General features: G+C 41.3%; 1 protein-coding gene across 1 annotated transcript in view; it reads right to left on the reverse strand.

The window, feature by feature from the left end:
* LOC136393880 (spermatogenesis-associated protein 31D1-like) overlaps nt 1–11464 on the reverse strand; it is a 371407-nt gene extending 359943 nt beyond the window's left edge. Inside the window, exons 1-2 of the mRNA XM_066366509.1 lie at nt 11223–11464; nt 2692–2819 (exon numbers count right to left, since the gene is read on the reverse strand). The gene's annotated coding sequence lies outside the window, so the exon portion shown is untranslated. The remainder of the gene's footprint in view (nt 1–2691; nt 2820–11222) is intronic.
* Nucleotides 11465–11769: the final 305 nt, after the last annotated feature.

The raw sequence follows: 11769 nt of genomic DNA on the forward strand, positions 1-11769 counted from the left end.
CACGGACCGGTACTGGTCCACGGCCCGGGGGTTGGGGAACACTGCTTTACAAGTACAGACCTGTAGACAATAACAAAAAGCATTCTAATTCCCAGAAATAGTCACTTTCATATCACCATGCTTTTACTTATGGAGTTGTCTTCCTCATAGGTCTCCTTTAGCCAACATCCATTCCTCAAGGGTTAGACCAATGTCAACTTTGCTAATTCCCTTCCCATGTTCTCCAGAAAGAACTAAACCCTAGCCCAGTGTTTCCCAACCTTTTTTGTGCCATGCCCCACCTTAACCTTTCTAAAATTTTTATGTCCCCCCCTATGTAACATACATAATTTTTAACATTAAAAAATTGATTTGTTCACTTAATAAACATAAATGATAGGTTCTAGGAAGAAATCACTATGAAATTGTTAACAAAACACAGTAAGTAAAATTTCAAAACATATAACGAAAAACAGAAATTTAAATTCCAAATAATTTTAATACAGATTTTTCTATATTAATTTATTATTTTAATTTAGTGTGATCCTTGCGCTTGATGCTTGCTGCACAGAGATTTTATATTAGGTTCCAATTTGGTTAGCTTTAGACTCAAGTCTCCATGTTGTGTTATATCCAGCCGATTTCTTTTTTTTACCAGTAAATCACTTACAGCACTAAATCCACATTCAGCTAAAAATGAAGATGGAAATGGTAGCAAGTTTTCTTGCACATTTGGTTGAATTTGGGTATTTGATTTCTGTTTCCTCACAAAGCCATGCCATCGCTCCTTTGATATTAAATAAAGCTTTAACTGACTCATCATTTTGCAATTCTGCGAGTTCTTCTTGATACTGCATATTTGATATATCAGAAAAATCCACTAACATTGGCTGCATCATCCATGTTGGGAAATCAATTTGTTTTAAATCAGAAAATCTTTCTTTTAAATCAGCCGATAGAATATTTAAATGATTGACAATAACAAGTAAAGTGGTATCAGTTACTTCACATTTTTGGAGCCAATGAAACTGTTTAAAGTTTTTGTTGTTAATATGTTTCTGACATAACTCAATATTTGTAATGAAACCAAATATCTTTGCTTTTGCATCGACAAGAGTTTTATTTGTTCCTTGAAGTTGCTTATTTAATATATTTAGTTTTTCAAAGATATTGGCTAAATAACTCACAAATGCTTTACCATCTATTGTTAACAGATACTTCATTTCAGGTTTGTCGCTTAAAAAATCACTAAGAGTATCAAACAGTTCCATAAATCTTTTCAAACAGTTTCCTTTAGATAGCCATCTTACTTCAGTATGAAGTAAAAGTCTCACATGGTCTTCATTTTGTTCTTCACAAAATAGCTTGAAAAGACGCTCACATTTGGCACTAGCTTTAATAGCATTAACACACTTTATTACTGTATGTAATACTTCATTCACAACAGGCGAGATGTTTTTAGCTGCCAAGTTTTCCCTATGAATAACACAATGCACAAGAATCATTTCTGGATTCACATCTTTCATCAATTTTAAGCAGCCATTTTTCTTGCCCATCATATTGGGAGCACCATCTGCAGCACAAGATGTTATATTTTTCATTGGTATATCATTGACATCTAAGTAGTTTTTTAGCTTATTATATATATCTTTGGAGGTAGTAGTGCTTTCTAATCTTTTACAGAACAACATTTCTTCAGCAAAATGTCCTTTATCAATATATCTTATGTAAGTTATCAATACTGCCTCACTGTCTCTCAAAGTTGATTCATCCATTTGCAAGGAGAATTTTCTTGTTTTCAGCTTTTCAATAAGTTGTTTTTCAATATCCTCACTCATTTTGTCTATTCTTCTGCTAAAAGTATTGTCACTGAGTGGCATAGCTTTTACATCTTTGTCATCTTTTTCAAGAACCGTTTTAAGAAATGCTGATATTAAAATATGTGTTAAAATATATTCAATGTGACATAGAGTAAATGTATACTAAAAATTCATATTTATTTAAATGTATATAACACATTTACTACACTACCACCGTAAATCAAAAGGTATCTATATTTTTTCCACTTGACAAAATTTTCTGGAAAGTTATGCTTCTAAAATTAAAATTGTCGTGCATGCACTACTATAGCCCCAATAATATTTATAAAATATTAGTGCTTTCTAGCCCCGATGCAAGAAGTACTTAATAAAGAGTTTAATATTGATAAAAATAAAATCAAATACTTACCAATTATATCTATACAATATATATATGTATATTTATTAAATCAACGAGCTTTTACAACAGTTTTGACTGACACTTATTTCAAATTAACACCAACTGAATGATGTGAAACACTACAGAAGTTGCGATGGGCCAATTAGGTGAGAATAACTGCGTTGTTTAGCGAGTTTTTAAAATGTCCGGGTTCCCCGCGGCAGCCGGCACGCTCCGCGGTGAACCCAGGACGAAGTTTACTTGACGACGCCAATCACCCAGTTGATATTTTGGTCTCGTCAAATGAAATTATACTTAATAATTATTTACCGCAATTATTTAAGAATTGCATTTTTTGTTAAATTTGGCACTGATATCTAGCATTGCATTTAAATGGCCCTGGGGCGAAAGAGTTAAAGTCGTGTCCAGTCCATTTTCAAATTGCCCCCCTTAACTATCGAATTGCCCCCCTGTGGGGCGTGGGCCCCACATTGGGAAACACCACAGCCTGACCTGTGGTGGCACAGTGGATAAAGCATCAGCTTGAAACACTGAGGTCGCCGGTTCAAAATCCCAGGCTTGCCTGGTCAAGGCACATATGGGAGTTGATTCTTCCTGTTCCTCCCCCTTTCTCTCTCTCTCTGTAAAATGAATAAAAAACCCTAAAAAGAAAAAAACTCTTAAAAAAAAAAAACTAAGCCCGTCTCCCATACCCATTTGCTAGGTTCCCATCATATTTCATCAATTCTTTTACCACATAGCTTCATTATAGTCATACACATAGAATCTCCCCTGCTCATGTGTGGACTTCTTGAAGATAGGATATGCAACTTTTTTAAATCCTTATATTCATTGGGGGTTTAATAAATATTAACTGGCTGAAGAAGACTGTATTAACTTAGTGTTTTCTGCCAAACTAGCTTAAATAGTCTTAAGTTTTATTTGAACCCCCTATGACTTATTAAAATGGACATTGTTGATCACATATTATTTTCTTTAATAAACATAACTTTAACAATCAAATGGTTTATTTTATGAACATAACCCAATCTAAACACATTCTGTTTCAGTGTTTGTCCTACTATATACTCTGAAAAGCTTAAATACCATGTGGATTGAAATGGAGATGGTTCACCTTTCAATTTATAAGTGCCTGATCAATTATATTTATGGAATAAAAAAAAACTACTTAGTTTCTTATAAAGCTGCACAATTAGCTTTACAAATGAGAAAAATCAATGTTTTGAGACATGGTAAAAATAAATATCTCAGGAAAGGACGTGCAATTTAAGTTCAAACACTAAGAGCACACTTTTTCTGTGAGAAAGAAATTAGGGCAAATAACCCTACCACAGAAATGCAAGCACAAGCAGTTCTGTTATGAACGAAGATACTGAAAAATAAAATCAATCAATCCTGTAAGGACATCGAAGAGCACTTTAGGGAAGAAGCTGAGGTAGGCAGAGTCCCAACCACTCAGCCTTAGCCACTTATCCCTGACGACCTGCAAGGAAGCGAGATGCTAGCTAGCTGCTGGTCACTAACATTGGAAATGAACACACTACTAGTTATCCTCCACTGCAGAAAAACATAGCATAGTCAAGTTCAACTCCCAAAGAACCAAATGCTGATGAAGAGAACAAGTCTCAACATTATGTCCTGCAGGGCATTTTTTAAGTAGCAAATTTCTTAGTGCTTTTTTTTTTTTTTTTCCTAAAGCCGGAAACGGGGAGGCAGTCAGACAGACTCCCGCATGCGCCGGACTGGGATCCACCCGGCACGTCCACCAGGGGGCGATGCTCTGCCCATCTGGGGCGTAGCTCTGTTGCTACCAGAGCCACTCTAGTACCTGAGGCAGAGGCCATGGAGCCATCCCCAGCACCCAGGCCATCTTTGCTCCAATGTAGCCTTGGCTGCCAGAGGGTAAGAGAGAGACAGAGAGGAAGGAGAGGGGAGGGGTGCAGAAGCAGATGGGCGCTTCTCCTCTGTGCCCTGGCCGGGAATCAAACCCAGGACTTCTGCATGCCAGGCCGACACTCTACCACTGAGACAACCGGCCAGGGCCAAATTTCTTAGCGCTTTTAAAATACAATTTGATTTTATCAAATGCTTTTTCTGCATCTATTAAAATTATCATATGGTTTTTCTTCTTCTTTTTGTTTATGTGATGAATCACATTGATTGATTTATGAATGTTGTACCAGCCTTGCCTCCCCAGAATAAATCCTACTTGATCATGGTGTATGATTTTTTTCCATATATTGTTGGATCTGGTTTGCTAATATTTTGTTGAGGATTTTAGCATCTCTATTCATCAGAGATATTGGCCTATAACTTTCTTTCTTTGTGTTGTCTTCGTCTGGTTTTGGAGTCAGAATTATGCTCACCTCATAAAATGAGCTTGGAAGTCTTCCTTTCTCTTGAATTTTTTGAAATAGTTTGAGAAGGATAGGAGTTAGTTCTTCTTTGAATATTTGGTAGAATTCACTTGTGAAGCCATCAGGCCCCGGACTTTTCTTTGTTGGGAGTTTTTTAATAAGTGTTTCAATCTCATTTGGTGTAATCGGTCTGTTTAGGTTTTCTGATTCTTCCAGATTGATTTTTGGAAGATTGTATGATTCAAGGAATTTGTCCATTTCATCTAGGTTGTCTAGTTTTTTGGCATACAGTTCTTCATAGTATTTTCTTACAATATTTTGTATTTCTATTGTGTCAGTTGTTATTTCTCCACTCTCATTTCTAATTTTATTTATTTGAGTCCTCTCTCTTTTTTTCTTGGTGAGTCTGGTTAAAGGTTCATAGATCTTGTTTACCTTTTCAAAGAACAAGCTCCTGGTTTCATTGATCTTCTGTATTGTTTCTTTAGCCTCTATGTCATTTATTTCCGCTGTGATCTTTATTATTTCCTTCCTTCTACTACCTCTGGGCTTTACTTGCTGTTCTTTTTCTAGTTCTTTTAGATGCAGGAGCAAGTTGTTTATTTGAGCTTTTTCTAGCTTCTTGAGGTATGCCTGTAATGCTATGAACTTCCCTCTCAGGACTGCTTTTGCTGTGTCCCATAAATTTTGAGTTGCGTGCAGAATTTAAATAGTTATTTCATCCAAAATTTCATAATTTTGAACTTTATGAGACTCAAAGAACTTATGTAATGTACATTTAACAGAAACACTCAAGGTAGCGACTTTTTTTTCTTTTCTTTTTTCTTTTTTATTTTTTTGGTACCCAGGTTCAGGACACTTTTATGAAAAAGGTACTAAAAAAATTGCATAGTTACAGCTATCACCTAAGTAAAATTATGCTATAATTATTTTTTTTCCATACAAGCAAAGAAATTTATCACATAAAAAATCTGGATATGATGCTTTCATATAGAGAATATTGGATACTCTCTGGCATTCTCTACTGAGTATGTTTCAAGCACAAAATCCGTGTCCATTTGTAACTCTAAGTCCAAGTGACCATCAATAGGAGAAAAGTCAAGAAGAAAAACAAGTCAAAATGAGCTCCTAGCCTGACCTGTGGTGGTGCAGTGGAAAAGCAACAACCTGAAACACTGAGGCTTCCAGTTCGAAACCCTGGGCTTGCCTGGTCAAGGCACATGTGGAAGTAGATGCTTCCTGCTCCTCCCCACTCTCCCCACTTCTCTTTCTCTCCCCCCCAAAAAAAAGTGAATTTAAAAAATGAGCTCCTAATCCATTAAAAATTGAACTGACTTCCAAGTCCCTGAAGCACAGAGAGCACCTGGGTGGTATTTAAACCTGCAGAGAAAGGAAGTACATAATTACCAAGTAAGGTCTCTGGGTCAGACTGTTGCTTCCCATGGGCTTGTTCTGTGCAGATCTAAAATTATTTCAAAGTCAAAATGCAAGTTTCGGGAAGATTTTAGCTCTCTAGAGCAAGGGTCCCCAAACTTTTTACACAGGGGGCCAGTTCACTGTCCCCCAGACCATTGGAGGGCCGCCACATACAGTGCTCCTCTCACTGACCACCAATGAAACAGGTGCCCCTTCCAGAAGTGCAGCGGTGACAGATAAATGACCTCAGGGGGCCGCATGCAGCCAGTGGGCTGTAGTTTAGGGACGCCTGCTCTAGAGGTTATCTGTACCTGCAGTGCTAGTAAACAGAGCATACAGTCTTTAATCAAACAGCTTAACTTTTCAGCAGCAATAGGAAGCTTTTAGAAGAAACAGGAAATTCCACCCTGCCCAATGCCAATAAATATTGAATTAATATATGAAGGTCTTCAGTTCTGGATCCCCAAGTCTCACATGGATTGCTTAAACTAATTCTCTAATTCTATAATTTATAGAGAGTATCTCTTCCTGAAAAGGATGAATAGTAAATGGCAATAAATAAACCATTTCTCAATTTTTCTATCGCCCAAAAGGTCATCAACACTAGAGCTCAACTAATTCTTCACTCACCAAGTGATACCAATTCTTTCTCCCAAGGAAAGCTTAGAAAGTAGCTCACTTTCTAGAGAGATAAGCAAACCACTTCTGACTCTGGCCTTGACTTATTAGCATCTTATTCCCACTCTAAGCAACCTTCCTACCAATACTATCCCTTCTCCAGTATCTCCTAGAACAAAGAGAAGATAATTCCTCCTCCCAGTACATCCTATAGCAACAGGCACTTAGCAGCCTTTAATCATAGCCCCAATTCCTACTTGCCATTCCCTCCCCTTTCCTATTTCAGCCACTTTTGGTTATTCAAGTTACATTTTTGCAGGAAGATAAACTACAATTTCAAGTTTGAGGAAGTGGTTCAGTACTGAAGAAAATGTTTATCTCATGTTCTTTTCTTCAAGCATTTCTCAAGCCCTGCATCTGGATTCCTCAGACCAGGGAGTGGAAGAAGAAACAACTAACTTGTTTACCATCCCCCCAGTCCCCTTCATCGGACATCCGTTTTTTTCCGACAATTCCCAAACCCCCTTATCTAGTCAATGATATCCTCATCTCTCCCTTCCCACTTTGTGCAGCCATTTGAACTAGTCAATCAAGAAAGAATAAGATTGTACAGTAAACACTCCAGCCAATGGAGCAAGACCCAGTAGTCTAGGGCCAGCGTTTAGGGATAAACACAGAATTTGCCCTCTGCCTGTGCGCTGGGCTGGCTGGCTTTCACTAGCAGTAGCACACCCTTCTGCAGAAGGTATTAAAATTGCCTTGTCAAGGTATTTTGTCTCCACGAGCCTTGCTTAATTCCATCTCTAACAGTACAACATCTGACAGAGGGAGGCAGCAAAATGACATTAGTGGTTAATTGTAGGTACCAATGCATGTACCATAATTTCATACATTGTGAGGAGGTAGTTTGTTGTCTGGGCTACAGTCAGACTGCTTGGGTTCAAACACAGGTTCTGCTAAGGTGGTATGACTCTGGGGAAAGTCACTTAACCATTCTATGATCTGTATCCTAATCTATAAGATGGAAATGTTAGTGCCTATCTTAGAACAGTGATTTTTCAACTGGTGTACCACAAGAATTTTTAAAACAGGGGACTGACCTCTTTTCTCTTAGATTGTCAAATTTAAAAAAAAAATGACACAGCCAACACAGCAATAATAAACCAGTATGAATCAATCAAAATTATACCTGTTTTTTTTTGTTTTTTTTGTGTTTTTTTTTTTTTGGTCAGATTAGCACAAAGTCTAAATTTTGGTGTGCTGGAGAATTATAGTAGTCACTTTCTGTGTACCATGAAATGAAAAAGGTTGAAAATCACTGCCTTAGAGAGTTGTTGTGAAAAATCAAATGATATACTAACATGGAAAGATACAAGCACTATGTTAGCTGTTCCTAGTACCATGTACATGTTTTAAATGAATGAGGAAATCCTATATGTATTGATTTGGAATAAAGTCCACAACATAGTGTTTTATGGAAATGCAACTGAATAACTCACTTAGTAATGGGTCTATTCAGCAAAGAAAGAAGAAATGCATGATACATATTTATAGGTGCATCCAATCAAGCCTAGAAAGGTGCACATGCACCCAGCATTGAATTTGTCATTAACTAGGAGAGGCTGAGAAAGGGTTTACATTTGTATACTGGTATTTGCTTGAATTAACAAGTGTATACACTATTTTTATAATTTTTTAAAATAGACATTCTACAGTGGGATTTTTTTAACCTTCCAGTTGAATATCTCTCAAGTCCTGGTTTAAGAAAAGATAAGCTTCTTAAAGATGAGGAAACTAAAATCCAGCTAGGAAAAGTTCACACCCTGTAAGTACTAGCTCTCCTACATGTCTCGTTTCAGATTCCTTTATAATCTTTACAGTCCTTGGCATGTCATGTGCCTGCCATAGGATCCCAACACAAACTGCTGGTTCTCCTCCTTTCCCTTACTGTCCTGATTATCTGAGGTACTCCTCTTATTGTGTCCAAGTAGCTTCCACATTTCGTATCTTAACAGCTTCTTTCCTCCCTTTCATATCTTTCTCTCCGTTTGCCTGCTTGTCTTTCCGCCCTCAGGCAGGTGCCCTTGCCCAGGAAAACCCACTGGAGTGACACCCCCGCCCTACACATTCAGGTTTCATCCAGGCACAAGGGACTCTAAATTGCAGAACAGATTATGCCTCCAAGCTGCCTTTTGTCTAGCAAAGAGTCCAAACTGACTTTTAAACATGTTTTCTTATTCCAGTCAAGAAACAGTGCTTGGTATGTTTTGGCAGGCAGTTTTTCCTTTAGGTCTTTTCTTACACAGGTGTGTTATTTTTCCTTTGGCTTTCTCCTATAAGTTACAAAGCTATTTTGTACCCCCCCACAACCCAAACATTCTCTACCACGCTTACCCTTTATCGTGTTCATTTTTATTGTTTTAGCACCCAGCACTTTCACTTCTGCTTCCTCACTCTCTCACACTCCGCCCTCTTAGCCCCATGTATACACATTTTCTATTTCAGTCCACATAGAAGCTGTTACATGTTGAAGGGGGAAGGAAAAAAGAATTCCAGGCTCTAAGCAGGGATTCTTCCAAACCAACTCTCACAGGGGAACCCTAAGTGTCTGGAACCAAGTCTGCCCGGGGGTATTGCGGGCCACCAGAACAGGGTCAGCATCAAAGCGATCTGGCGTCTGAAGAGCTGATTGGTTCCCGATAAACCAATCAGCGTGCAAGGCTGTGCAAGAGCAAAGGAGGGCCCAGATTACAGAGCTGAGTTAAAGCTCAAAGGGGCAGGTGAGCCAGGTCGCAAGGTTTCACGTGCATTTTTGCATTTACCAGGTCACTATTAACCCTGGAACACCGGTCTCCTTAAATTCCACCTTTGGAGTTTCCCAGTTTCATAATGCAAACAGAGAAACATTATTTAGCCAACCATTCATAAAATAGTCATTAATGGTCAATGGAGGAGTAGCCATAGACTAGGGCAGAGGCCGTTAAAATCCTCCCTCCTTTCCCAGTTCCACTCCAGGTGGTCAACAAAATTCAATTGGTCCTTGAAATAATAAATCACTCAAAAACGCTCGCCTACTCCCCAAAGCTGATTACCAAAATGCTATCATTAAACAGTGGAATAAGTTTCCCCTTCCCGAACGGCTGGGGGAAATTGTGTTGGCATTTAATGAACGCGAAATGTTTTATTACCTGCTAAAAAAAGAAGCAAATGAGCTATTAGGCTGAAGTCGGAGAAACGAAGACCTGAAACAGGCAACCACACAAGCGAACGCAGCCGCCTCCCGGACTCGGACACCGCCCTCCGCCACCCCTGCTCGCCTGGACCGCTCCTCCAGGCTCTACCCCACACTCTTCATATGGAGGCACAAAGATTTGGGGCGGGGAGGGCGAAAATACCAGATTTCCCTGCTGTGTTTCAAACTTCAGCAGAACTGTTCTACGCACTCCAAGTGTCCCAGCCCCCTGGAATCACACATCTGTCCAACCTTAGCTTTCCCACGGTGCAGCGCTTCACCCACCCATCTTCCACCCATTCCCGGGCTGGAGACGCAGCGTCCTTGGGGATGCGTGAGGGGGGAAGGGGGCGTGGAGAAGACAGAAATGGCCAGTGTAAGTTAAGAGGTACCCGCCGAGGCCAGGAAGCTGGCAGCCAGAGAACCCTGGGGCCAAGGAACTAGAGAGGGGGTCTGGAACTCTGAGAGGAAGGACTGAGAGGAAAGCGGGAGAGCCGCCGGCGTCGCTGCACTCACTCAGAGGGGGAGCTAATTCTCTGAAGAGGAATTGGAATCCTTGCTCTTCTGGGAAGCCTGGGTAAACCTCGTTGATTCCTTTTATAATATTTTTAAGGCATTTCCCCCCATTACTGGCTACTGCATAGCCAGTAGCCCAGGGAAGGCGCCGGGTCTCCTTGGGGATGAGGATGGGCGGGCGATGTGGTCGGCGCTGCACTCCACCTCGTCCTGAGCCCCAGGAACTCCGCCGCCCGTAAGGGAAGCGCAGGGGCAGGTCAATACTCCGCAGCCGCCGCCGTGCTCGGAGCCTGAGCTGCCAGCCATGATGCCGCCCATAAAATTGGCCACGGCAGATTTCACGCGAGTGAGCATATTACTCCGGCGCCCGGCAGCAGTGGTGCGAGCAGGAGGCGGAGGCTGGGGCCCCGCGAGGCGCAGCGCGGAGCATGCAGGCTGGGGCCGCCGCCCAGCGGTCGAGCAGTGGGGTCGCTAGTGTGCGCCGCCCGGTTCCGGGAGCCTAGTGCTGAGTGGTGCAGGTGCCGAGCCCTGGCTTCCCGCGCCCCGTGTCGCCGCCGCCTCCCCTCGTCATACTTCCGCAACGGCGAGGCAAGGAGCGGGCGGGGCTGGAGAGAGGCCGTGCGCCCTGGATCGGTTGGGCGGTTGCAACCGCAGCAGGGCCCGTCCTCGCCCGCTGCGCTCGACTCCTGCGTGAGCGGAATTGAGCCCACGAAATGATCCCGCTGCTGCCAGGCTACCGCTGTCAAGTCATGTGATAATCAGATGCAAAGGCTCTAGCCACTGCTTTGGCCGAAGCTCAGCCCCTTCCCTGACGCCCCGGCGAGGTTCGCACTAAGATCCCGATCTCTTGGCGGGGGCAGGAGGGGGGCAGGAAGGGTCTGTACCTGACGGAGGGGATAGGGGCGCTGTAAGCTCCAGGCGGTACAGGTGTTAGGGGAAGTCACGTGGGGCCAGGCAGCCTGGAAAAGCCAGTTGAGAAATTCGCTCTGAGAGGAATGCCTCCTACACCTTTGGGAAAGGAAACGGGAGCAGGCGGGGAAAGGGAAGACAGGTGGAATCCTGGAGGGAGGTCACGTCCTGCAGTGGAAATGAAGAACACCTGGTGTAACAGACTTTCAGAGCTTTAAAACCAACCTACAACAGTTGCACAGGAATTATTAAAGTTTTGCCCTAGGTATTTCTAGAATTACTTCGCTTGTTAATTATTAGCAAACGCGTCATTATCTGCGGAGCAAAACCTTTTTGAAACCCAGAATAAGCTTAATGGCAAAGAAAACAGAGCTCTAAGAAATTTGAAGCAAGCTCTATTTTACCTGGTACTTAAAGGCTCAATAAATTTATACAAGTGTTTTCTTCCAACATAGCAACAGAAGTATATTTTCAAAGCTGATCTTGTTTACTATTGAGAAAATTAATGCAGCCTCTTTTTTT

The sequence above is a fragment of the Saccopteryx leptura genome, chromosome 2 (assembly GCF_036850995.1).
Source record: "Saccopteryx leptura isolate mSacLep1 chromosome 2, mSacLep1_pri_phased_curated, whole genome shotgun sequence".
In the NCBI taxonomy this organism is placed as follows: Eukaryota; Metazoa; Chordata; class Mammalia; order Chiroptera; family Emballonuridae; genus Saccopteryx; species Saccopteryx leptura.